Below are 23,035 nucleotides of genomic sequence, written 5' to 3' on the forward strand. Positions count from 1 at the left end.
TGGCTCCTAGTCTGTGCCAGTCAGTATTCAGGCTCCAGGCTCCAGTGAACAGAGATCATGCCCCTGTACTCCAACCTGGGTGACAATATCCAGCTCCTTAGCTGCAAGGAACTGAAGAAGTGAGTGTTAGCCAAAGCTGTTGATTTTTATTTACCAACGACACCTTCAATCCTTGAAACTGGTTTGGCTTCCTCTTCCTCCGGTGGGCTTTCTCAGGGAAGGGCTCAGGCTGCATTTGGCAGACTTCTGTGCTCTCACACAGCTTTGTGTTTGATTCTGGTGGAGTAAACATACCGCTACCAGGAACATCTTGCTTTTCCTCTTTTCCTCCACCACTTCCTCTCAGTTCTTGCTCTTCCCTAGGGAGTTCAGGCAGCACCCTAGAGTGGTGAGTGCTGGGCAAAGCAGACATTTCAAGATCTTTGTGATGGCCTTGGGTGCATATGGATCTGTGGACATCTCAGTAAGGGGTGGGGGGTACACCCGTTGATGCCAACTGCAAAGCCACTTGGGCTTAGTCATGGTGGAAGAAGCTTCTTTATAAGGTCAGTAATTTAACAGGATCAAAACTCAAATCCTTCCAGAACTTGGAAAAAGATTTCCGCCTTGCCTTACTGTATTGGGAAGGTTCTTAGCTGCCAGGAACAGAAAAAGACACTGGCTGCCTTAAGCAGGAAAGAAATGAATTCAAGAGTATGGGTGGCTGACTGCATTGCAAGGAGAGCTGGAGAGCCAGGCTGAGAGGCCACGCAGCCAGGGGGATGCCCTAGTCGTCTCACAGGAAGGTCTGGTGAGGGCACTGTTGACATCACTCGTATGTGTCAGGTGCCTGTCCTCTCTCCTAGCCGTGCCATGGCTGTCCCCAGGATTAGGTCTTGCTGCAATGGCTACTGCCGCTCCGTGAATGCTACGCAATCCCCAACTTTTTGTACCACAGTGATCCAATGAGTAACCTGGGCTGGATGCTTCTGATTGGTGGAAGACAGTCACATGCCTCTGCTTCAGCTGCAAGGGATCCTGGGGAGATGGGTATCCCCTATTTTTATCGTCTGCTGAGGGAGGTGGACTCAGCTCCTCCCAAGACTCAGAAAGTGGAAAATTTCTTCCAAATAAGGAGGAAGTTAACAAGCTGTGTAACCAAGAGAATAACTATCCCAAACTATCTATTATAAAATCACAATCGTAAAAGCTAACAACTCTATGCTCTTGTTACATGCTCTGTGCTGTTATGACTCATATATATTACCTTATCTAACCTTCACAGAAGTTCTATAAGGTCATTCTAAGTTGTTACCACACCCATATGAACAGATAAGGAAACTGAGGCCCAGAGAGCTGAGTTATTCATTCAAGATCCTGTAGCTCTAAAGTGGCAGAGACAGGCTTTAAACACAGGGCATGAGCTGCCTCTGAAACCCTAAGGCTGAGGTGACTGCAGAACCCAGATTTCTGACCTGAGCACCTCTCAGTTCCATAAGCCAGTAAATCCCTTACTTTTATTTAAAAGACAGTGACTGGTGTGATGGGCAGGGGTGGGGGGTGCAGTCTGAAAAATAATGATAATAATAGATATAACAGGTGATATTGATTGAGTGCCTATGCTTATTACAGTTGAGTTAAGGTTATTCCTTTTAATCATCCCATCTGTCCTATGATTTAAGATACAACTATTATCCTCATTTTACGGATGAGGAAATGGAGCTGAAAATGGTTAAGAAATGTGACAAACTTGATACAACTTGGAGAAGACAAACAGCGTTCAAATCCAGGGCTGTTCCTAGTATGGGCTGTTAACTTTTGGCCAATCAAAGCCCCTGTTTTTCAGCCCTCAATTGGTGGCTGATTTCACCTGGGCCTTTACATGCAATTCTATTAGAATTGTCCTCCCTTCACCATGGAAAAATGCCTAATCTATAATGACAGCAGACATCCCTAGTTGACCAGCCTGCACTCTCCTACTTAACGTAAGGATAGCCTCAGATTCCTTCTTAACACAAATGTTTTCAGCAGCATCTTCCGACTGATCAGAATTGGCATGTGGGAGGCAAATGATATCTCCTCCCTTATCTAAAGGGTTTGCGTGGATTCCAAGTGACTTGAGCCAGAGACACCTTCATAGAGAATCAAAGAAGCAGACACTTGCCTTTTTTCTCCCTGAACAATAAATGGTTACAAAAGAGTGTGATCACAGTAGCTATTCTCTTACAGTTTAGTTTTGTTAGAGTTTATTCCTAATTGAACATAATTTAAGGTTGCTTATAATAAAAAGCACACAACCTTTAACTGGACATTTAAAAAAATCATATTCAACTGAGAACTGGGAGAAGAGAGATGATTTTGCTGAAAATTTTATGCAGTATAGTTACAATGCCTTAAAATTAAATTCATCCCCGAGTTCTCTGGCACCCAGAATAACAAAGGGCAAGAAGATGTATGACTTGTGTGAGTTCTCCTTGCCTGATAAGAGGGAGGCATAAACTAATAGCTTGTGGGCGAATCTGGCCAAAAGTATGCTTTGTTTAACTGTACACGATTTAAAATAAGGATAGCCCACTTGAAAATCCAGACTTGCTTTAAAGATGATAAGACACGGCCACTCCATGCCCATCTCTCTCAAGCTCGACCATCAGCAGGAGCTGAGCATTGCCTGCCCCTTTAGACCAGCAGGCCGACTCCAGCTCTCTCTTCCCTTTCTCATGTGCCTCGCTCCTATGGGCACTGAGCTGTGTGGTCTGGTTGAGGATACGAAATGTACACATCGTCTTGGGTCTTTTCTACACACCAAAGCCAAAGCAATCACGCTAACTCGTAGATCAGATCACCACCCTTTATCTGTGCCTCTCAGAGCTCATCTTGGACTTTGTTGCCTTTTGCTCACGGTTCCTGCCTCTTCAGATCTTTTTTTTTTTTTTTCCCAGACATGGTCTCCCTCTGTCACCCAGGCTGGAGTGCAGTGGCACAATCTTGGCTCACTGTAACCTCTGCCTGCTGGGTTCAAGGGATTCTCCTGCCTCAGCCACCCGAGTAGCTGGGATTACAGATGTGCGCCACCACGTCTGGCTAATTTTTGTGTTTTTAGTAGAAATGGGGTTTTGCCATGTTGGCCAGGCCAGTCTCGAATTCCTAAGCTCAAGTAATCCACCCCACTTGGCCTCCCAAAGTGCTGGGATTACAGGTGTGAGCCACTGCTCCCAGCCTCTTAGGCTCTTTCTCTGCTTCTAACCCACCAAGTATGTTCCTGCCTCCAGGCTTTTGCACTTGCTGTGCCCTCTGCCTGGAACAGCTTGCCCCCTGCACAGCTGCCAGCTCAGGTCTTTGCTCAGTTGTCATCTTATCAGTGAGACCTTCCCTGACCACCCCATAGAAAACAGCAGAACCCCCTACCACTCTCTGCCCTCTAAACCTGCTCCATTTTTTCCATGGCATTCATTACCATCTAATCCATTTCTATTAGTACACATTTGTTGAGTTTTTTCTCTTACATCCGGCAATGTAATTCTCTGGATAATGAAAATGGGGACTGGGGCCGGGGTTCTCGTTTGTTCTCTGCTCTATACCCAGCACTAGAGCAGTGCCTGGCACATCGGAGACGTTGAATGTAGGAAATGAATGCATAAAAATCTATGTTCAGTCAACGTTAATCTGTGAGACATACATATCTAATCTTTCCAAATAAAGATATCTTTATATAAATATAAAGATTAGAGACATAAAGATGCATTGTTTTATCTTGGGCTGTAAAGATACAATGCTATAAAGACAGCTATATTTATATCTATAGTGCCTGCAGATTAAAGACCAAACAATGACCAGTAGTCACAGAAGGCAAAGACAATGGCAATGCTGTTTACAGTTTCCTTGCATACTGTTTCTGTGAGCTCCTTTTCTTTATAAGTGCTATTAACCCTTTGTGGGATTGTCAGATTCTTTCTGGAAATAGTCCCAGTTGGCCAACTCTTCTGACAGGTTAGAATCCAAACATGGATGTTTGGATTTGCAAACCGCCCTTACAAATAGAGGGGTGAACTTGGGTTCAAGCAGCATCTCTCCTCTTCCTAGCTGCATCTCTGTTTGGGCGGCTGGGTGGGGATAATCCAGCCTGTACATGCCTGGCCTTCTTTACTCCGTCAAAATTCCCCATAGACATGCTCTGCGTCCACCGCATGTGTCTCCATGGCCCTAAGCCCACGCCATGCATTTCCTCTCCAGTTCACCCTAACCGGAGTCCTCTTGGATCCAGCAAAACCTTATTTCAACACCCATCAATCCAGAAATGTGTCCTTCTCTGAGACAGAGCTGGCACTGCTCACGACTCTGGAAAGCCCACTATGGTCAGGACGCCCACCCTGATCTGAGCTCACTTTCTCTGCCTGAGAAGCCTTTTCATTCAATGCATCCCAGCACAGGCCTAGGGCAGGCACTTCAGCTGCTGGTTGTAGATGAAATGAGTGGAGAGAGGGAATCTTGCTGGAGCCTGGACAGTGGTGCTGGATGAGCTGTCAGCAGGGACGGGACCACTGTGTCAGTCTTGCTGCCCCCAGAAGCTCATCTCCCTTTGCCCAAGCTCCTTGTCTCCTACCACCTGCAGCAAGATGCCTCCCAGGGGGGTCCCACTCACCTCCCACCTCCCAGACCCTCACTCCCTCACTGGTGAGGCCAGAAGAGGATGGAAGTGGGGTTCTCCTGTTTTGAGGCCGCCCTCCAGTGCCAAGAAGTTTGGGGTATCCTTGGGCAGGAAGGTCATTTTATTCCCAAACCCTGCAAGATCCTCCTGCTGGGGGAAGATTTCTTTTCCTCCCTTAGGAAGCCACTTCCGGAGGCAAGCTTCAGGAGAAAAGGAAAAGCAGATGTCAGCCTGTGACACAGAATAATCGATTTGCTCAGTGCTTGTATTTTCCTACCAATTTTGTATTTTTCAAAAAGGACAATAAAACAATTGTACTCTCGGCTAATTAATGACAAGCTGGTAAAAGCATCTCCTCATTGTTCCATTTATTTCTCCATTTCTCCCAGTTAACAGCCCTGTCTCTGAAATGAATCAATGTCGTTTACACAATGCTGTCACCCCATTGTTCCTTTATCATCCTCCATTTTCATAAATCGGGGTGTTAATCCCTTAATGGCTTTTCTCAGTGCTTAAAAAAAATGAAAGGAAAAAAAAAAAAAAAAGAAAGAAAAAAAGCCCAGCTCCTGCTCACTCTTAATCTGCCTGTAGACAATGGGTGTTTACACAGGCGGCCCTGTGAGGTGTTTACTCAAACAAGCAGGTCCAGTTGGGGATTTAGCCCCTTCTGTTTGTTGGCCAAACAGGAGGCCACCTGGGAATCCACCCCTTCCTCAGGTAGGGTCTGCCCAAGCCCCTGCCCAGGCCTTTCTGCTGCACTCTTTGATGACGTCTCCCACGTTTGCCCTGATGGCCCAGGAAAGCCTTGATGACAGGTGGGGGTACAGGATGGGAGAAGATGGGACAGGGACTTCCTGGTCTTCCCAATTCACAATTCCTATGCCTTTCTCACTCACTCCCATGAGGGCAGTGGTGTATCAGATGGGGTCTCTGGACCAGTGGCATCAGCATCATATAAGAAGTTAGTAGAAATGCAAATCAGTGGACCTATCCCAGACCTACTGAGTTTTCCAGCAATCTGGGTTTTCACAAGCCTTCTAGGTGACTTCTGATGCACTCGGAAATTTCAGAACAACTATACTAAGGGGTTTCATTCTAAGGTTAAAAAGTAAATGTCTAGAATTAAAGCTCATTTCATTTAACAAATACTGACTGACTTTTGGTCTTTATTTGGCAGACTGGTATTTGAGCATTGAGTGAATTGGCACCTGCTGCCATGAAGTTGAGTCTACTGAGCAGGCTATCCCCAGCTGGACCACTGCCCTGACCTCTTTACTTCTCAGGCCCTGCACAATGACAGGCAAAATAATAATGGTAACAATAACAGTATTATTATTACCCAAGACTGGGGCATCAGAAACTGCCTTCTAAACCACTCAGTGCTTGTGTGGTGGCACGGAAAGAGGGGCATGCCCACACCAGCGTGGGAGATGGGGATCAAAGGCATCCAGAAATACTGAGGCAGTAGGGGTGTGGAGGGACCCAAGGGCCCTGCCTCAGCCTGCTTTGCAGGAATCTGAGTTTTCCAGAATCTCATGTGCCCTCATTCAGTCAACACATCCTGGCTGAGCTTTTGCTCTGTGCCAGCCCATGTGCAAGCTGCTTGGAGGCTCTGAGGTAAATCAGGAGGTCCCTACCCTCAAGCAGCTCACAGTCTAGTGAGAGCACTGATAATTTGCACAAACAACTTGCAAAGACCCCTGGAGAATGTTGCAATAGCCCTTCTGAAATGTCACAAAGAAGGCACGATCACCCCAGTGCAGGTGGTTGTGGTGGTGGTGGAAATGGTGGTAGATATATATGGTGGTGCTGGTGGTAGTGGTGAAGATGGAGTTGGTGGTGATAGAGACGGGATGGTGGTGGAGGTGATGGTGATGGTGATGGTGGTGGTGGTGGAGGTAGAGGTGGTGATGATGGTGGTGGTGGTGGTAAAGATACTGCTAGAGATAGTTGGTAGTGATGGTGGCAGTAGTGGTAGTGGTGTTGGAGGTGGTGGTGATGGTGATGATAATGGTGGGTGAGGTGAAGATGATGGTGGAGATGGTGATAGAGATAGTGATGATGGTGGTGGATGTGGTGGTGATGGTGGTGGTGATGTGGTGGAGATGGTAATGGACATAGTGGTAGTGGTGGTGGAGGTGAAGATGTTGGTAGAGATGGTGATAAAGATGGTAGTGGTGGTGAATGTTGTGGACGTGAAGATTGTAGTGGAGATGGTGGTGGTGGTGGAGGTGGTGTTGATGGTGGTGGAATGGTCGTGGAGGTTGTGGTGATGGTGGTGATGGTAGTGCTGGTGGTGGAGGTGGAGGAGGTAATGATGGTGGTGATGGTGGTGGAGATGATAATGGAGATAGTGGTGGCAGCAGTGGTAGTGGTGTTGGAGGTGAAAATGATTGTAGAGGTGAGGTGGTGGTGATGATGGTGAAGGTAGTAATGGAGATGCTGGCAGTAGCGGTGATGGAGGCAAAGGCGGTGGTAAAGATGGTGATGGAGATGGTGGTGGTGATGGGGGTAGTGGTGGAAGTGGTAAAGGTGAAGACAGTCATGGAGGTGGTGGTGGTTGAGGTGGTGGTGGTGGCAGTGGAAATGGTGATGGAGGTGGTGGAGGTAAAGATGGTGGTGGAGATGGTGATGAAGATAGTGGTGGTGGAGGTGGTAAAGGTAGAGATGGTGGTGGAGGTGATGGGGGTGATGGTAGTGATGGTGATGAATGAGGAGGAGGTGGTGATTTGCTGGCAGTTTTACAGAGAAGATCTTATCTTTGAACCTTTCAGTCTGAGGCAAAATTCCCCCAGGTGGACTTGAGCTAAAGGAGACCATTCAGGGCAGAATAATAATATTGGTAATGGGAACATGGGTAATTTTTTGTTTTGTTTTGTTTTTGTTTTTGTTTTTGTCCTTTTGGCTGGGTGGCAATAGAGCAGAGACAGAGAAGGACAGACCTGCATTCTAATCCTGATTTTCCTGCTTCAAAGTTGAGTTCTTGGGCTAAACATTTTGGCCCCTCTCCACTTCAGACTCAGCAGCTGTAAAATAGGTTTCCTCATGTCTTCCTAACATTTGCTGATTGGCGTAGAGTGGTAGATGTTATTACTATGATTGCTTCTATTGGCTAGCTTAGGATGAACAGGCATCATTTCTATAGGAACCTAAGTCATCTACCCCACATGGCTTACTTTTATAATAACATGATTTTACTATCCCTTTGTTTTTATTAGCAATATTCTTGCCTAGTCAACTAATTTTATAGTTAATTACCGGAATATCCTGAAAAAACCATCAATTCTCCAATATAAAGCATTCAATGCTTTACCCTCTAAGACTCTTTGAAGCATCCCCCTCAAAACCCTCACTTTACTGTTTCTGCCAATTCTAACCTATCATAACATGGTACTTACCTGATTCTAACCAACGCCTCCTCCCTTTGAAAATACTCTTTAAACCAGACTAGAGAATCTCAGTACAAATAACCTTGCCCTTCCCCATTTAAGATGCTGCCTGTCTTAGTCTGTTTGCATTGCAGTAAAGAAATACCTGAGGCTGGGTAATTTACAAAGGAAAGAGATTTATCTGGCTCACACTTCTGTAGGCTGTACAGGAAACACAGTGCCAGCATCTTCTTCTGGTGGGGACCTCAGGCTGTTTCTACTTCCGGTGGAAGGTAAATGGGAGCTGGCATGTGCCGAGATCACATGGCGAGAGAGGAAGCAAAAGAAATAGGGAGGAGGAGGGAAGATGCCAGGCTCTTTTTAACAAGTTCTTGCAGGAACTAATAGAGTGAGAACTCACTCTTGCTGCAACAAGCGAACGAAGCCGTTTAGGAAGGATCCACCCCTCGATCCAAACACTTCCTATTAGTCCACACCTCCCACAGTGAGGATCATACTTTGCCATGAGGTTTGGAGGCATCAAACATCCAAACCATAGTACTGCCAAAGCTCTTTTGAGGTGGTGTTCTCCCTCATTGCAGTGACCAATCAATTCAGCTTTGCTTTACCAACAGACTGTTAGTGGTATTTGGGGAGCCAACATTCAACACCTGTGATTAAAATATTATAGAACGACATAACTACCTTTTTGCACGATCTTATTGAGAGGGCACATGGAGGCTTTTAGTGCTACAGGAAACTTCATCTTGTTGATTTAGGAAATAGAAGCAGCTGAGGTGAGTTGGAAACATACTTGCTAGGGGTCTTGAGAAAATTTTAAAATCTTCCCTATGACTTTAAATTATCTATTTGCTTGTGATCATTTGTTTAATATCTTTCTCCTGCCAAAACTATAACTCCATGAAGGCAAGTACTATGTCTTCATCACCCTTTGTCTCCAGCTTCCAGAAAAGTGCTTGGCACATGGTACATTCAGTTGTTGAATGAATGAATGGGTGGATATATGGAGGAAGGGATCTGGGTTACAGTTCCGGATCTGCTACTGATTTGCTATGTGCCTTTGGCCAAGTCCATTCTCTTGCTAGGCCTCAGTTTCCCCACAGGCTCAATGTTGGGTGAAATCACTCCTGGAATTCCACATTTATGTTTTAGGTTGTTATGATTCCAAGGACAGCAGCCACATCTCAGGCTTCAAAGGAGACTAGGTAAGACAGCTGATGACCGTGCTGTTGAAAGCCTGAGATTGACAGTTCCAGGATTCATGGCAATTAATTTGAAATTCTCAGATCTGGTTCTTTTCTCAACCCCTGAGACTTAGTAGGATGGGCAGAGGCCAGGATGTTTCCTATTTGTTAGCCACTACATTTATGTGAAGTGCTACCTTCCCCTGCTTCCCTCCCTTTCCCTTTGGGGTGTGTGTGAGTATCTGGGTGCACACTCTGTGGCATGTGGTAGTGGGATCCCAGGGCCCCTTTCCTTCTTTTCCTCCTGATCATGTCAGCTGTCCTTCTCAAACCCTGGCACAGCCTGCTCTCGGCAAGGCGGTGGTGTCATCCATTTACACCTCCCTGGGGATTGGCATTTCTCCTCTCCCTTCCAGAGATATTTATAATTAGGATGTCCCATGAAGAAGCACAAGGGTTGGCAGGTTCTAACCTTATAGGTGGTTCCTGACTTACCAGTTGTGTGACCTTGGGCAAGTTATGTAGCCTCTTTATGATTTAATTTCCTAATGCAAAATGGATAAAATGCTAGTAGTCACCCCACTAGGTTGTTGAGAGGTTACATGAGTTAGTACAGTAAAACACCAGGACAGAGTGTGGTACACACAGCACAATCACAGCCATTAGCCACTGTCCTCATCCCGTAAGTGCCTGGTGATGCCTGACTCGAGGTCTGAGCTCTGGGATGGAATATGACTCAGCAACAAAGAGGACTGAACTGTAGATACAGACAAGGGCTTGAATGGATCTCGAAGGCACTATGCTGAGTGAAAGAAGCCAGTCTCAAAAGGTGACATACTGTATAAACCCATTTATACAACACTCCCAAAAAACAGAGTTATTGTGATGGAGAACAGATCAGTGGGGATTAGGGGTTAGGAATCAAGGGAAGGTTTGACTTTTTTTGGGAGTGGACAGGGTCTCTCTGTCGCCCAGGCTGGAGTGCAGTGGTGTGATCATCATCCACTGCAGCCTCCAAGTCCTGAGCTCAAGCCATCCTCCCACCTCAGCCTCTTGAGTAGTTGGAATTACAGGTGTGCACCACCATGCCTGGCTAAATATTTCATTTTTGTAGACATGGGGGTCTTGCTTTGTTGCCCATACTGGTCTCGAACTCCTGGGCTCAAGCAATCCTCCCACCTCAGCCTCCCAAAATGTTAGGATGACAGGCATGAGCTCCCATCCCTGGCTGGGATTTTACTTTTTAATGGGAGATTTGGAGGTGATGGAATTGTTCTGTGTCCTGATTGTGATGGTAGTTACATGGTTCTATATATGTCTTAAATTTCATAAAGCTGTGATCCCCAAAAGTTAATTTTTTGTATGATTATTAAAAAAATTATAACTGGGTAAATGTTCTTGGCCTTTATTCAGCAGAACATGGTTACCTTCTTTCTCCTGGCAAGATAAAAAAAGAACACATCCCTAGATGTGTCAGAAAACAGAAAACCCCCTACATAAAGCGCCTCCCAGTAGAGAAACAAACCTCCACGTTTGAAACCTGCTCCAAACCACTCCTGGGCTCTGTAAACAGGCCCAGGCAAATGAGAACTCCAGATCAGAACCTGGGCGTGGGGGAGCTATTTAGAACTCCTGCAAGCTATTTAAAGAGATTTAAATGCGCCGTTTCCTAGTTATTCTGAGGTGCAGCTATAATTGCTGTTCTTTCCAAATAAATCCTTCAGATTAAATGGATATCGAGTGTGTAAGTTCAACGATTGCTCAGGGCACGCGAACCTTGTCAAAGTTCAGAGTGAGTCAGTCTAGATTAACAGGAGGAAGTTGGCAAACATTGTTTTAGTCTTAACACTATCATTTGGGGCTGGTGTTGAATGTTTACATTTTGGGGAGAGAAAACTCAGGCCAGATAAGGCAGCCTGGGGCCACACTTGGGAGTCAGGAATCTTGGCTTGGCAACAAAGTTTTATAATTTAGGGGGAGTCCCTGCTCTCCTCTGAACCTCAATTTTGCCACCTGCTTTTTGGGAGTAGTGTGGTTGAACTCGATATTCTCCAAGGCTCTTTTCTATCTGGTTTCTGGCTGAGAACGTCTCCCTTCTTTCTACTTTTGGGGACATAGTTGCCCCTTCTTTTTCCACTAGCACCTGCCAGTGTCTGGCCTCCGTTTTAGGGACACCCCACCATGTCACTAAGACAATGCTAACTAGGTCTGTTTTGAATTTAATGAGTCTTTACCCATCTGCCCACCCAAAAGCACTTCTCTGAGCAAACTTGTGTACAAATGTCAACAGGCACCACAGAGCATCCGAGAAACATGCCCAGAGGTGCCGTTAGGAGGTTGGAATTATGAGGTGAGCAGTAAGAAGCCAAAAAATCAGGGAGCCACTTGAGCAGAGAGTATAAACATAAATATCCCCAAGCAGGCCCCAGCACTGGGTTTTTTATGTTGATGTTCTAATACGTTATCCACTAAGGGCTTATTTACGCCGTTTTGGTATTCCCTGCAATTCATTTATCTGCATAAGGAAGGGGCACTAACAGGACAGTTCCTCATGAACAACGTCCCTATGTGATCCTTCATGCCCAGATCTATAATTCATGAGCTGATGGCCTGGTGGCAGTTTCCATAAAGGCCACGCCGGGCACCCAGTCGTTAACGTCCTCACTGTCATGCATGGAATCGAAATAAGCCCACTCTCCTTCTATTCATCACGACGCCCCCGACGTGTGGGCAATGATATTATCCAAATATTATTAAAACTTTGAACCCTGTCCCCATAAATTATGACCGAATGGCTCCATGGCCATTAGGAGAGGGGAATGTATGGCCTTCAGTTGCTGCCGAGTAATTATGTGCTTAAAAGGAAGCGTGGCTGAGCATCTCCCCTAGTAAAAAAGAGAGAAGCTAGGATCATTTGTTACTGCTGCAGCGCTCAAAGCTGGACCGTTCAGGCAGGTCAAGTCAACCTTACAGAAGGACAATTATCTGCCTAGAGAGACCAAACATCTGTTATTAAGTATGTACAGGCATCAAGGCAACATGCTAGAAACCTTGTCCACTTCAAACACTTGGCGTATTCCACACAACACCCCCTTCGCGTTTTGTTACTGCAGCAGTCAGCTTTGAAATATGCCCTATCTTCCCTCCCCCGGCCCCTGGCTTTCATGTACCCTGCAGCTGCTAACGATGGTGTTGTAACTTTAGAAGAACCTTGCTATCTTTCTGTGGCTCTTTAAGTAATAATAATAATTTTTCTGTAACTTTTTTTTCCTCCCAAACTTTCTTTTGCATTTATTAGCTATTCAAGGAGTATTGCTGTGGCAGAGATAACATAATGTTTGGAAGCGCAAGGGAAGTCTGTTCACGTGAGCAGCCGAATGGCTCTTTGATGCGTGTATCTGCAGCCATTTGTAGGCTGTTAAGGTGCAGGGGAGACAGATCGCTCTGTGTTGGGATTATAAAATGGGAAATAGAGTTTTTTCAGGCTATTGTTGTTCTCTGGGCCATGTATATGTTAGACCGCTAGGAAAATGGGGAAAGGGACCCTAGAAATCAGGTAACAGGAGGCAGGGAGCAGGTCGTAAAACAAGGCTACAGGCAAAGTGGGTTGAAATGGGGTCGGGGACAACAGCAGGATGAGGACAATGGGGATGCCCAGGGAGATAACATTGCAATCACTCCAGCTGATCACTTCCAGACAAGAATAAACAGAGTGCAATTTTCCACTCATAAAGATTCAAAGTATAATATCAAGTAAGGAGAGTTGGGCCATGTTTGTGGAGGAGGAAAGGCAAGACTCTCCTCTGCTAAGTGACATATAATAACAGGCCAGATTCCTTTCTTCTCAGGGAGAATGGAATCTCTAGCTCTTGTAGGACCTTGCAATCTGAGCATCTTAAAGACATATGATGTCTGGATTAGCTTCAAAGTAATCCAGGGTGGGGTGGGGATGGGCGGGGCTATAGATGAAACAAAATTGGCCCTGAGTTAATCATTGTTGAAGCTGAGGAACAGACACGGATTATTTTCAACACTTTTGATTATATCTGAAAATTTCCCATAATTAAAAAATAAAATCCCAAGGAACAGAACTCTTCTGATGTGAATGATCAAGACAGTCAGGAAAGAATCCATCTTCCCAGGACTGAAGTCTATAAACACAAACCAGGGAACAGGAGCCAAGACCAGCTCGTTGGCATAGTACATAGTCAATGCTCTAATCCATCCCGTAAACGTTTTTCCCAGAAAAACCTTCTTAAAACGCGGTTTTAAGGTGTTTAAAATGCTGAGAAAAGCATCCCAAGTTTCCTTTAGAGAGCCAGCCCTTTTCCACCATAGGTTGCTAGATGGCAAGTGAGATTAATCTCCATTCCCATCTCCCCATTTCATTACAGGGGCCAACCTGGGACGCAGGCCTGGCCCACTGGAACATCCCCTGGCCACAATGATTGGCTTAGGGGAGGTCATGTGATCCAACTTAAGCCAATGAGACTCAATTCTGGAGCTTCCCTTGAAACTATAGCTGAAAGACCAGCTTGTCAGTCCTGGTAGCCATTTTTGCCATATTTGCAATCCTGAGAGGGGAATCTGCATGAGAATGAAGTTGTTCCAGAAGAAAGCATACATGAGAGATGGAAAGGTTGAGAAATCTGCCCCTGCAAAATTCAGTTAAGTAAGTTATTTCTCCTTTTTTGCGTGTTCAGGTAGAGCTGGATTTCTGACACTTGCAATCAGAAGAGTCCTAACTGAGGTAGTAGCAGAACAGCCTGAAGGTTACAGGAAGAAAACACCCAGCCCAGCTTGGGCAGAGGGCTGTGAGCATCAGCCATAGGGTTGAGTGAGATGCTAGGCCAGTGGCCGATAACCTGTTTCCTACGCCCTTGGGGACATCACTGATGGACCACCGTGTCTTTCCTGGTGAGCCCAGATGTGACCCCAAGTTCTTTTCCATTCAATATTGCAGGCAGCTACTACGGATCAGCTGCATTTGGCACAAGGACAGACCTTGGCCACTGGAGGAGCGTGACAGGGACCCTTTCTAGGAGGACCCGGGGTGGCCAGTGCCACCACAGACCCAAGGACACTTCACAGATCTGGGTAGAAGAATTGAGGCCTCTGGGCTTGGGGGTACCTGATAATATCCTGGGGGGTGGATGGGGAGGCCCTTAAACTGGGCTTCTTGAATCAAGGCAGAGGCTGAGGACCACACCTGGGCTCTGAACGCCACCTTAGCAGCTTCCCACCTGAGCTGACTGCTGTAGATGGGTGTGACTGGTACCAGGCTCCTTGAGGCTTCAGATGACCTTTTAGCCTCCTTAATAGAGAAGCAATGTGGATTCCCAGAGCCACAATGCCTGTATTCAAAAACTGTCTTGGCTACTTTTTAGCTGTGTGACATTGTCCAAGGTACTAAACCTCTCTGTTTAGGTTTCTTATCTGTAAAATGGAGATAATATTAATACCTCCTTCGATTATAGTGAATATTAAACTGTTTTTTTTAGGTGAAGCACTGAGAATAATGCCTGGCACAAATTAAGTGCCATATGTTTGTTAAACAAACAAATAAATAAACAAATAAAATCTCCTTTATTCTCAGGGGTTCAACTGGAGATTTTGCTGAGAGATGAGTCAGTCCTGAATCACTTCTGCTATTTACCCCATTCATTCTCTTGCTTACTTTCCCATTTGTTCAGCACTGACCTTGGGCCAAACATAGGGATAGTTTTATCTCCAGATGACCTCTTCAGATTCATTTTACTTAGATGGTGCAAATCTCAATAGGGATTCTAGAAATCCACCCAAGGTGCATACCCTCAGGCGGCTTCAGAACAGTGCCCTGGGCCTTTCTTTCCCTGTGAGCCGCACTGCCCCACTCCTTGCCTTGTGGATCTTCATAGAAATGAGGGCTCTACTTCTTAGATCCGGGAAATGGAATTTCCAGGGAACGATATAACTTGTTCAAGGACCATCAAGTGGGATGAGGAAGTCTGGAGTTGCATTCTGGGTCTTTCTGACCTTTCTCTTTCCCTTTCCTTTTCCCTTTTCCTTCCTTCCTTCCTTCCTTCCTTCCTTCCTTCCTTCCTTCCTTCCTTCCTTCCTTCCTTCCTTCCTTCCTTCCTTCCTCTTCCTTTTCTTTTTTTGGAAGCAGAGTCTCACTCTGTCACCAAGATGCAGTGCAGTGTTGGGATCTCAGCTCACTGCAACCTCTGCCTCCTGGACTAAAGTGATTCTCCCACCTCAGCCTCCTGAGTAGCTGGGACCACAGACATATACCATGCCTGGCAAATTTGTGTTTTTCTAGAGACGGGGTTTTGCCATGTTGCCCAGGCCAATCTCAAACTCCTGGGTTCCAGTGATCTGCCTGCCTTGGCCTCCCAAAGTTCTGGGACTACAAGCATGAGCTACGGCGCCTACTCTGTCCAACTTATTTTTATGTCATACTGATGTAGACCAATTCATCACCAACTGCCTTGCTTAATATTATGCTTTGTGGTCAATGTATCTGTCTCTCCCATTACTCTGGGTGGCTCTAGAGCCATGTTTTATTCATCTCTGCCTTTCTAGCCCCTACAAAACACTTGACTCAGGGCCCTCAGAACAGCTATAGACTTGTATTGCCAGGGAATTTATGCAATTGCCCAAAGGTATAAATCGGTTAGCATCTGGAGAAATGCTAGAAATATACCCTGTTTTTGAAAGTCCCACTAGAACCTGCACCATGCATTCCTTTTTGGGTTGGAAGAGGATGCCCACTTCCAACTGAGCTCTTTGTCCCTTTCTCAGACATAAAATATCTATGCCTAGGGCTGAGCTTCTGGGCACAATTAGAGAATTCAGTGAAGGGCAGCAGTCAGGATATCCCCTCTGGGTCAGACTCCTCTGACAGTGGTGCAGCAGCCAGCCCTGCCCCAGTGATCAGTATCGCCACAAAAGGCTGCTGAATGTCATTGCCCAACCAAATCTTATTTCCTGGGAATGGACCTCTCCTCTCTTGATTTCCTGTTCCCTGACCTCTCTCTAATTTCTTGCTTCTGTTTATGATTCAAAGTTAAATGTTTTCAGCTCCATTTTCCTAAAGCTGTAGATTTCATCCCCCTCTTTCCCTGCCCCCGAGTGATCGACTGCTGGTCTCTGAACAGCAGGCTCCCGGAAGGGAGAGAAAGTCCAGCCTAATGAGACCTCCCGCTCCTGCAAGTGGCGGGCGGGCCAGTCTCAGTTCAGCCATTTCCAAATTGCTTCTGAAGAGCTTATACATATCTGGCTTCCAGAAGCCTCAGTGTGCATTTCTTTGATCCATATAGTGTTAACATTTTAGACACACTCTTAAGGCAAGAGGTCATTGACAGTGGGGAGTGGGGGAATATATCCAGGCCGGGCAGGGTTCAAGGGCTTGGAAGAGCAGAACAAGCATAGGGGGAATAGGCGGAGACTGGAGACAGAGCTCTGGGGACAGGGCTGACTGCATGTTGGCACCTGGAGTAAGCCCAGGCATCCTCAAAACTCCCTCACCTGGAGTAACCTTTTCCCAAAGAACAGATTCTGTTGAGCCAATGGGACCATTTCTGGATCTCAATGTCAAGATCTACCTCTAGTCATTATCTGCCTTCTGGTCAAGAAGAGGCTTTGGCCCAAGACAGGAGGAGTGCTGGGAAAAATACACTTTGGGCAATGTCCACAAGGATTTGGCAAATGTTTTTTAAAATAATGACTCTTCAATAGCAAAGACATGGAATCAACCTAAGTGCCCATCAATAATGGACTGGATAATGAAAATGTGATATATGTATATACACCATGGAATACTATTTAGCCATAAAAATGAAAAAAATCATGTTCTTTGCAGCAACATGGATGCAGCTGGAGGCCATTATATTAAGCAAATTAATGCAGTAACAGAAAACCAAATACTGAATGTTCTCACTTATAAGTGAGAGCTAGACATTGAGTACACATTGACATAAAGATGGCAACAACAGATAGCAGGGCCTACTAGAAAAGGGAGAGGTGGGTGTGTGCTGAAAAACTACTTATTGGGTACTATGTTCACTATGTGGGTTGCAGAATCATTCATACCTCAAACCTCAGTGTCATGCAATATACCCGTGTAACAAACCTGCACATGTACCCTTGAAGCCAAAATAAAAGCTGAAAAATAAAATAAAATAATTACTCTTTTTTTCAAGCAAACAGTTTACCAAAACCACCTCCTGATGCCATGTTGTTGATGTTTGGAGACTGTTTGCTGAAGGCAGGTCAACACTATCAGTCAGAAGGGCCTTCTTGGCTTTTTTCTCTATCTAGGGTAATGGACACCACCTGCAAACATCCTCTCCCCAGAGCTGATCTGGGGATCTGGGGTTCAGTGAGGCTGAGGTCCAGGCTGCTGTTGTCTTTCCAGTTGTGATGAACTGGGCTGGGCTTACAAACCTGGGGACTCCCTCAGCTCTACCCTGTCCTTATCTCTTCTCGTCCTCTCCAGCCTCCATCCTGTCTTCGTAAATTCGGAGTCATTCAGTTTGATGGGTGCCAGTGCCTGGCATGACACCTCTCTATCAATTTGGAATTCCAGAATATTTCACGCGTCTCCTGTTTACCCTGTCTCAGGTGATAATTCAAGAAAATCGAATAGAGTTTTAGAGAAGAGTCTGCCAGTGACTGATGGCTGCTATTCGGTGAACTAATTAATGAGCACAGAGGAACCCAACCAGAGAGAAGAGAATGCATGCCAGTGTTGGGCATGATGACAATATTTTCCAGGGCTCATCTCTTGCACTTGAAATGATGCTTTAAATTTTCCGTAATTCCTGCTGTAAAGAGAAAATATAGGCCATGCGTGGTGGCTCAGGTCTGTAGTCCTAGCACTTTGGGAGGCCAAGGTGGGTGGATCACAAGGTGAGGAGTTCAAGACTAGCCTGGCCAAGATGGTGAAACCCCGTCTCTACTAAAAATACAAAAATTAGCCAGGCACGGTGGCAGACACCTGTAATCCCAGCTACTCCGGAGGCTCGGGCAGGAGAATCGCTTGAACTCAGGGGGTTGCAGTGAGCCGAGATCGCACCACTGCACTCCAGCCTGGGCGAGAAAGTGAGACTCCATCTCAAAAGAAAAAAAAAAATGAAATATAGTATCATGGGTTAATATAAAATGTTAGAGTTTGTGGGGAGCAGAGAGGAATGAGAGGGGATGTAAATCCAGGTGGAAGATCCCAGTGGGTGCGAGAATCATCCATGGCATATGAGCTCCCTGCATTTCTCTGAAAGCTGTTTTCCTTCCTGTTACGGGCTGAATTGTACCCCTCAGTGCACATTTTGAAGCCCTAACCCCAGTACTGTAGAATGTGACTGTATTTGTAGATAGGGCCTTTAAAGAAGTTATTGAGATAACACAATGGTGGGCTCTAATCCAATCTCACTGGAGTCCTTGGAAGAGAAGATTAGGACACAGACCCACACAAAGGAAAGACCATGTGGGGACGCAGGGAGCAGATGACCAGCTATAAGCCAAGGAGAGAGGCCTCAGAAGAAACCAACTTTGCCAACACCTTTTTTTTTTTTTTTTTGAAACAGAGTCTCACTCTGTCGCCCAGGCTGGAGTGCAGTGGCTTGATCTTGGCTCACTGCAACCTCCAGCTCCCAGATTCAAGCGATTCTCCTACCCCAGCCTCCCGAGTAGCTAGGATTATAAGCACCTGCCACCAAGCTCGGCAAATTTTTGTATTTTTAGTAGAGATGGGATCTCCCCACGTTGGCCAGGCTGGTCTCGAACTCCTGACCCGACACCTTGATCTTGGACTTCCAGCCTCCAGAACTGTGAGGAAGAAATTCTGTGGTTTAAGCCACCCAATCTGTGGTATTTGTTATGGTAGCCTGAACTAATACACCTCCCTTGGACCTAGAACATGTAATCTGCCTGGGCATCCTGTGGTCAAGACAAGTGAACATGACTTTGAAAATGAGCCTGGCTGCAGATGGGATAATTTTAGGGAAAAGGAGGGAGGGTGTCTGAGGGCCAGAGTGGAGCTGATGTAGATCCTTGGCTTGTGAAACTCTAAAGAATAATTTCTCCCTGTGTGACCTAATCGCTAACCAATGTTTCCAGGTGGGGTAGGGAGTTAAGTTTTGTGTTCTCTGCCAGAAAAGCTGAAATCTCCATCTCCTCCTGCTCCTACTATAAGATGGAATTCTCTGATTTCACCGTTAGAACTTTCTATAGCTTAAGTCCATGTGTACTAAATCTGTAAGACCATCAGAATAATCTCGGGGTATTTTATAGAGTGTCTGGGTCTGGGCTCAGACTCATTGAAATAGAACATCAGAGTTATAGGAAGAGGTTTCCGGATCAGATGGTGATGTGCCCGTAGATTTGGAAGGCGGCGGGCTTTGGGTGGTAGTGGTGATATGGTGGTGGTGCTGGTGGAGTTAGTCACTCTGTGTTGTTTGTTTCCAAGAGCCAGCAATTAGGAGTGGATAGGTGATGAGAATATCCCTAATGACCAGGGATGGGGCTCGGGGTTAGGTCTTGCTAGCCGCCTGGTGGGAGACCTAACAGCCATGCTCATCCTCATCTCTGAAGATTCATAAAGTCATGAAGAACCTTTTGGGTTTTGAGGAAAGTCATGTAACGCTCCCAGGTGCCCGTTTTAGAAATTTTAATGCTCTTAAAGCCCAGACCTCTGGGCCTTGGCTGGTCAGAGATGGCTGTATTGGGTGCTGGGTGCTGGATGCTAGGTGCTGGGTGTGCCATTTCTGCCCAGAGTGCTTCCGGGATATAAGGAAGCACAGGGACCCTGCCTACCTCCCCACCTGTGGAGCGGATGCCTGGGTGAGGTCATTGACAGGTCAATGGTGAGGTAGAGGAGATGGTATGTTTGTGGCAGTTCACTTTGGTGGAGCTCAGTTGGTTACTTACCTCTCCCTGCCTGTTTCCTCTGCTGTCACCTGGGGATGTGGATAATTCTTTCCTTGTACAGACCTTGCCATGAGTCCATAAGAAAATGAAGGTGAAACTCTTAGCAGGGTTTCTGGCTCAGAGTAAGCATTTGATGACGATGATGATGATGACAACGACGGTAGTATTGGCTGGGCTTTTAAGTGTCCCAGGGGAGACATTCATCATGCTTTGCCACTGGCCTGAACACAAGAACCTTCCAAAATATTATATTCTCTTCTTGAGTATTTTCACAGCCCAGGAGTAATGTGCTCTGTGCTGCCTGCGATGCACCTCTCACCCCACCCCATCCCATCATCAGGCCAGTTTTGAGGGAGCTGGTCCATGATCCAGTCTCCTGTCTGATTCTTCCCTTGAGAGTCTGGACTGGGGGGACAGAGAGGAAGAATCAAGGCCCACCCTCCCCATGACTCTGATAATGAATAGAACATCTGGCGAGCGGCAGGTGCCTCCTCGGTCGGTCTTATGCCTACTTGATAATAGATGATCTAATCTGTCTCTCTATAGCACTTCCTTCTCTGTGCAGGTGACAGAGATGGAGTGATCCCATCCTTCACCTGGAGGAAACATGGCTTCCCAGGGAACGTGCTCTGTGTTGCAGCAGGCTGGAGGTGGCATCCTGGGAGGTTTACCATGCTTGCTGCTTACAGGCATTGCTGTGTGTAGCTGTATCATGGGCTGGACCACCCGCCAAGGGCAAGGCACCTCCAACCAGGCCAGAAGAAATTAGAAGCTTTATCTAGGTTAGCAAACAGTCTGGCGGCTTCTCAGCCCTGCTATACCCCTGCTATATAGCATTTCTTATAGAAAGCAACACACTTAGTCTTCCTCCCCCTCTTTTAAAATTGCATGATGTTGAAGTATTTCAGGCATACAAAAAAACTTATAGAGAATATTTCATAAACATTAACATATCCATCGCTCAGCTTAGGAATGAAAACATTGCAAACACAGTTGAAGCCTTTTCACCATACAGTTCTCTTCCTTCTCTCCCTCAGTGGTAACTGCTGTCCTAAATTTTCCCATATATGATTTTAAATTTTATTTCATTTGTATGTGTCCATGGGCTTTAGAGAATCAATGTGATCACACTGTTGGTTGTCTCTGGCAGCCTTTTTTCTTTCTTTTTTTTTTGAGACAGGGTTTCACTCTTGTTGCCCAGGCTGGAGTGTAATGGCGTGATCTCGGGTCACTGCAACCTCCACCTCCCGGGTCCAGGTTCAAGCAGTTCTCCTGCCTCAGCCTCCTGAGTAGCTGGGATTACAGGCGTGCACCACCACACCCAGCTAATTTTTGTATTTTTAGTAGAGACGGGGTTTCACCATGGTGGCCAGGCTGGTCTCGAACTCCTGACCTCTTGATCTGCCCACCTCGGCCTCCTGAAGTGCTGGGATTACCAGCATGAGCCACCACGCCCAGCTATTTTTTTTTTTCAGTATTGATTTGATAGTTCTCCATGTTGTTGACAGGTGTTCCGGGGTTCTAGTTTGGTTTAACTTCCAGCCAAACTGTCACAGCATGATGATCTCCCTTTATTTATCCATTTTCCTGTTAACCGATACGTGGTATCTTTCCAAATCTAGTAAGTTTAATTTTGTTAGATTTCATGCACTATAGCAATGAATATTCTTCCATGTGACTCTTTATGCAAATGTATAAAATTCCTGTCTATACAGGTGGGTGAGGAAATGCTGGGTCATGGGAGTCACATGGTTCAGCTTTTCTAGACATCAGCAAGTTGCATTCTTGAATGATTTTTAGCAGTTTATACCTGCACCAGAGGGGTAAGAAAGTTCTCACTGCTCCACTACCTCACCAGGATTGACTTGTCAAACTTTTAAAATGTTTGCCAACTGATCTCTTTGGAAATGAGGTACCTCATTATGGTTTATATAACATTTTAAAGTGATTTCATAGTGCACGCATGAGCACATGCACACATGCACACACAGAGAAGGATTAAGCCTTCTGTGCTTGCATTATTCTGTGGAAGGATCCTCTGCGTGAAGGAAATTCAGAGCGATAAGATCTGGAAGTGATGTGGTCTGATTGTGATGGAGGAGGAATGCGCTGGTCCATTCAGCTATGACTTGGATTTTATACCCTGCACATGTGGTCTTGCCACTTTGAATAGGTAGCTTTACTGCTCCAAACCTCAGCTCAGTGAATCTGCAAAATGGAAATAATAATAAATACTTATCTCAGAGGGTGGCTGGCAGATTAAAAGATGAAGTATGTCCAACATTTAGCACAAATGCCTGGCACACTAAGCACTGGGCAAATGGCAGCTGCAAGTCCTCCCCTTCTTCCCTCTCTCCCTTCTTTCTTTTCTCCTTCCATCCCTCCTTCTCTCCTTCTTTCTTTCCCTCCCTCCCTCTCTCTTTGCCTTCCTTCCTTCCCCCTTCTTCCCTTCCTCCCTCCTTCCCTCCCTCCCTCCTTCCCTCCCTCCCTCCCTCCCTCCCTCCCTCCCTCCCTCCCTCCCTCCCTTCCTTCCTTCCTTCCTTCCTTCCTTCCTTCCTTCCTTCCTTCCTTCCTTCCCTCCCTTTTTCCCTCCTTCCCTCCTTCTTTCCCTCTTTCTTCCTTCCCTCTTCCCTGTCTTCTTCTTTCTTCCATCCTTTCCTTCACTTTCTTCCCTCCCTTTCTTTCACTCTAATGTACTGGAGAGGCAGTTGTGTTGCCTTTCAACACAGAAACTCTAATAAGGCCACCGCATTATATAGAGGGAACATCCTTTGGAGTCCCCTGCTTCAAAGAATAGTAAAGAATGCTTTATAATTAATATATTGTTTGTATGTAAATAGATTCCTCTATGTTGGTATAGGCCACTTCTGTTTCCTAAATAATTTGACCTGCTTCCTTGATATTTCATGATTTTTGTTCATTTTCTTAGA

Source organism: Macaca nemestrina, chromosome 18 (genome assembly GCF_043159975.1).
Source record: "Macaca nemestrina isolate mMacNem1 chromosome 18, mMacNem.hap1, whole genome shotgun sequence".
Lineage (NCBI taxonomy): Eukaryota > Metazoa > Chordata > Mammalia > Primates > Cercopithecidae > Macaca > Macaca nemestrina.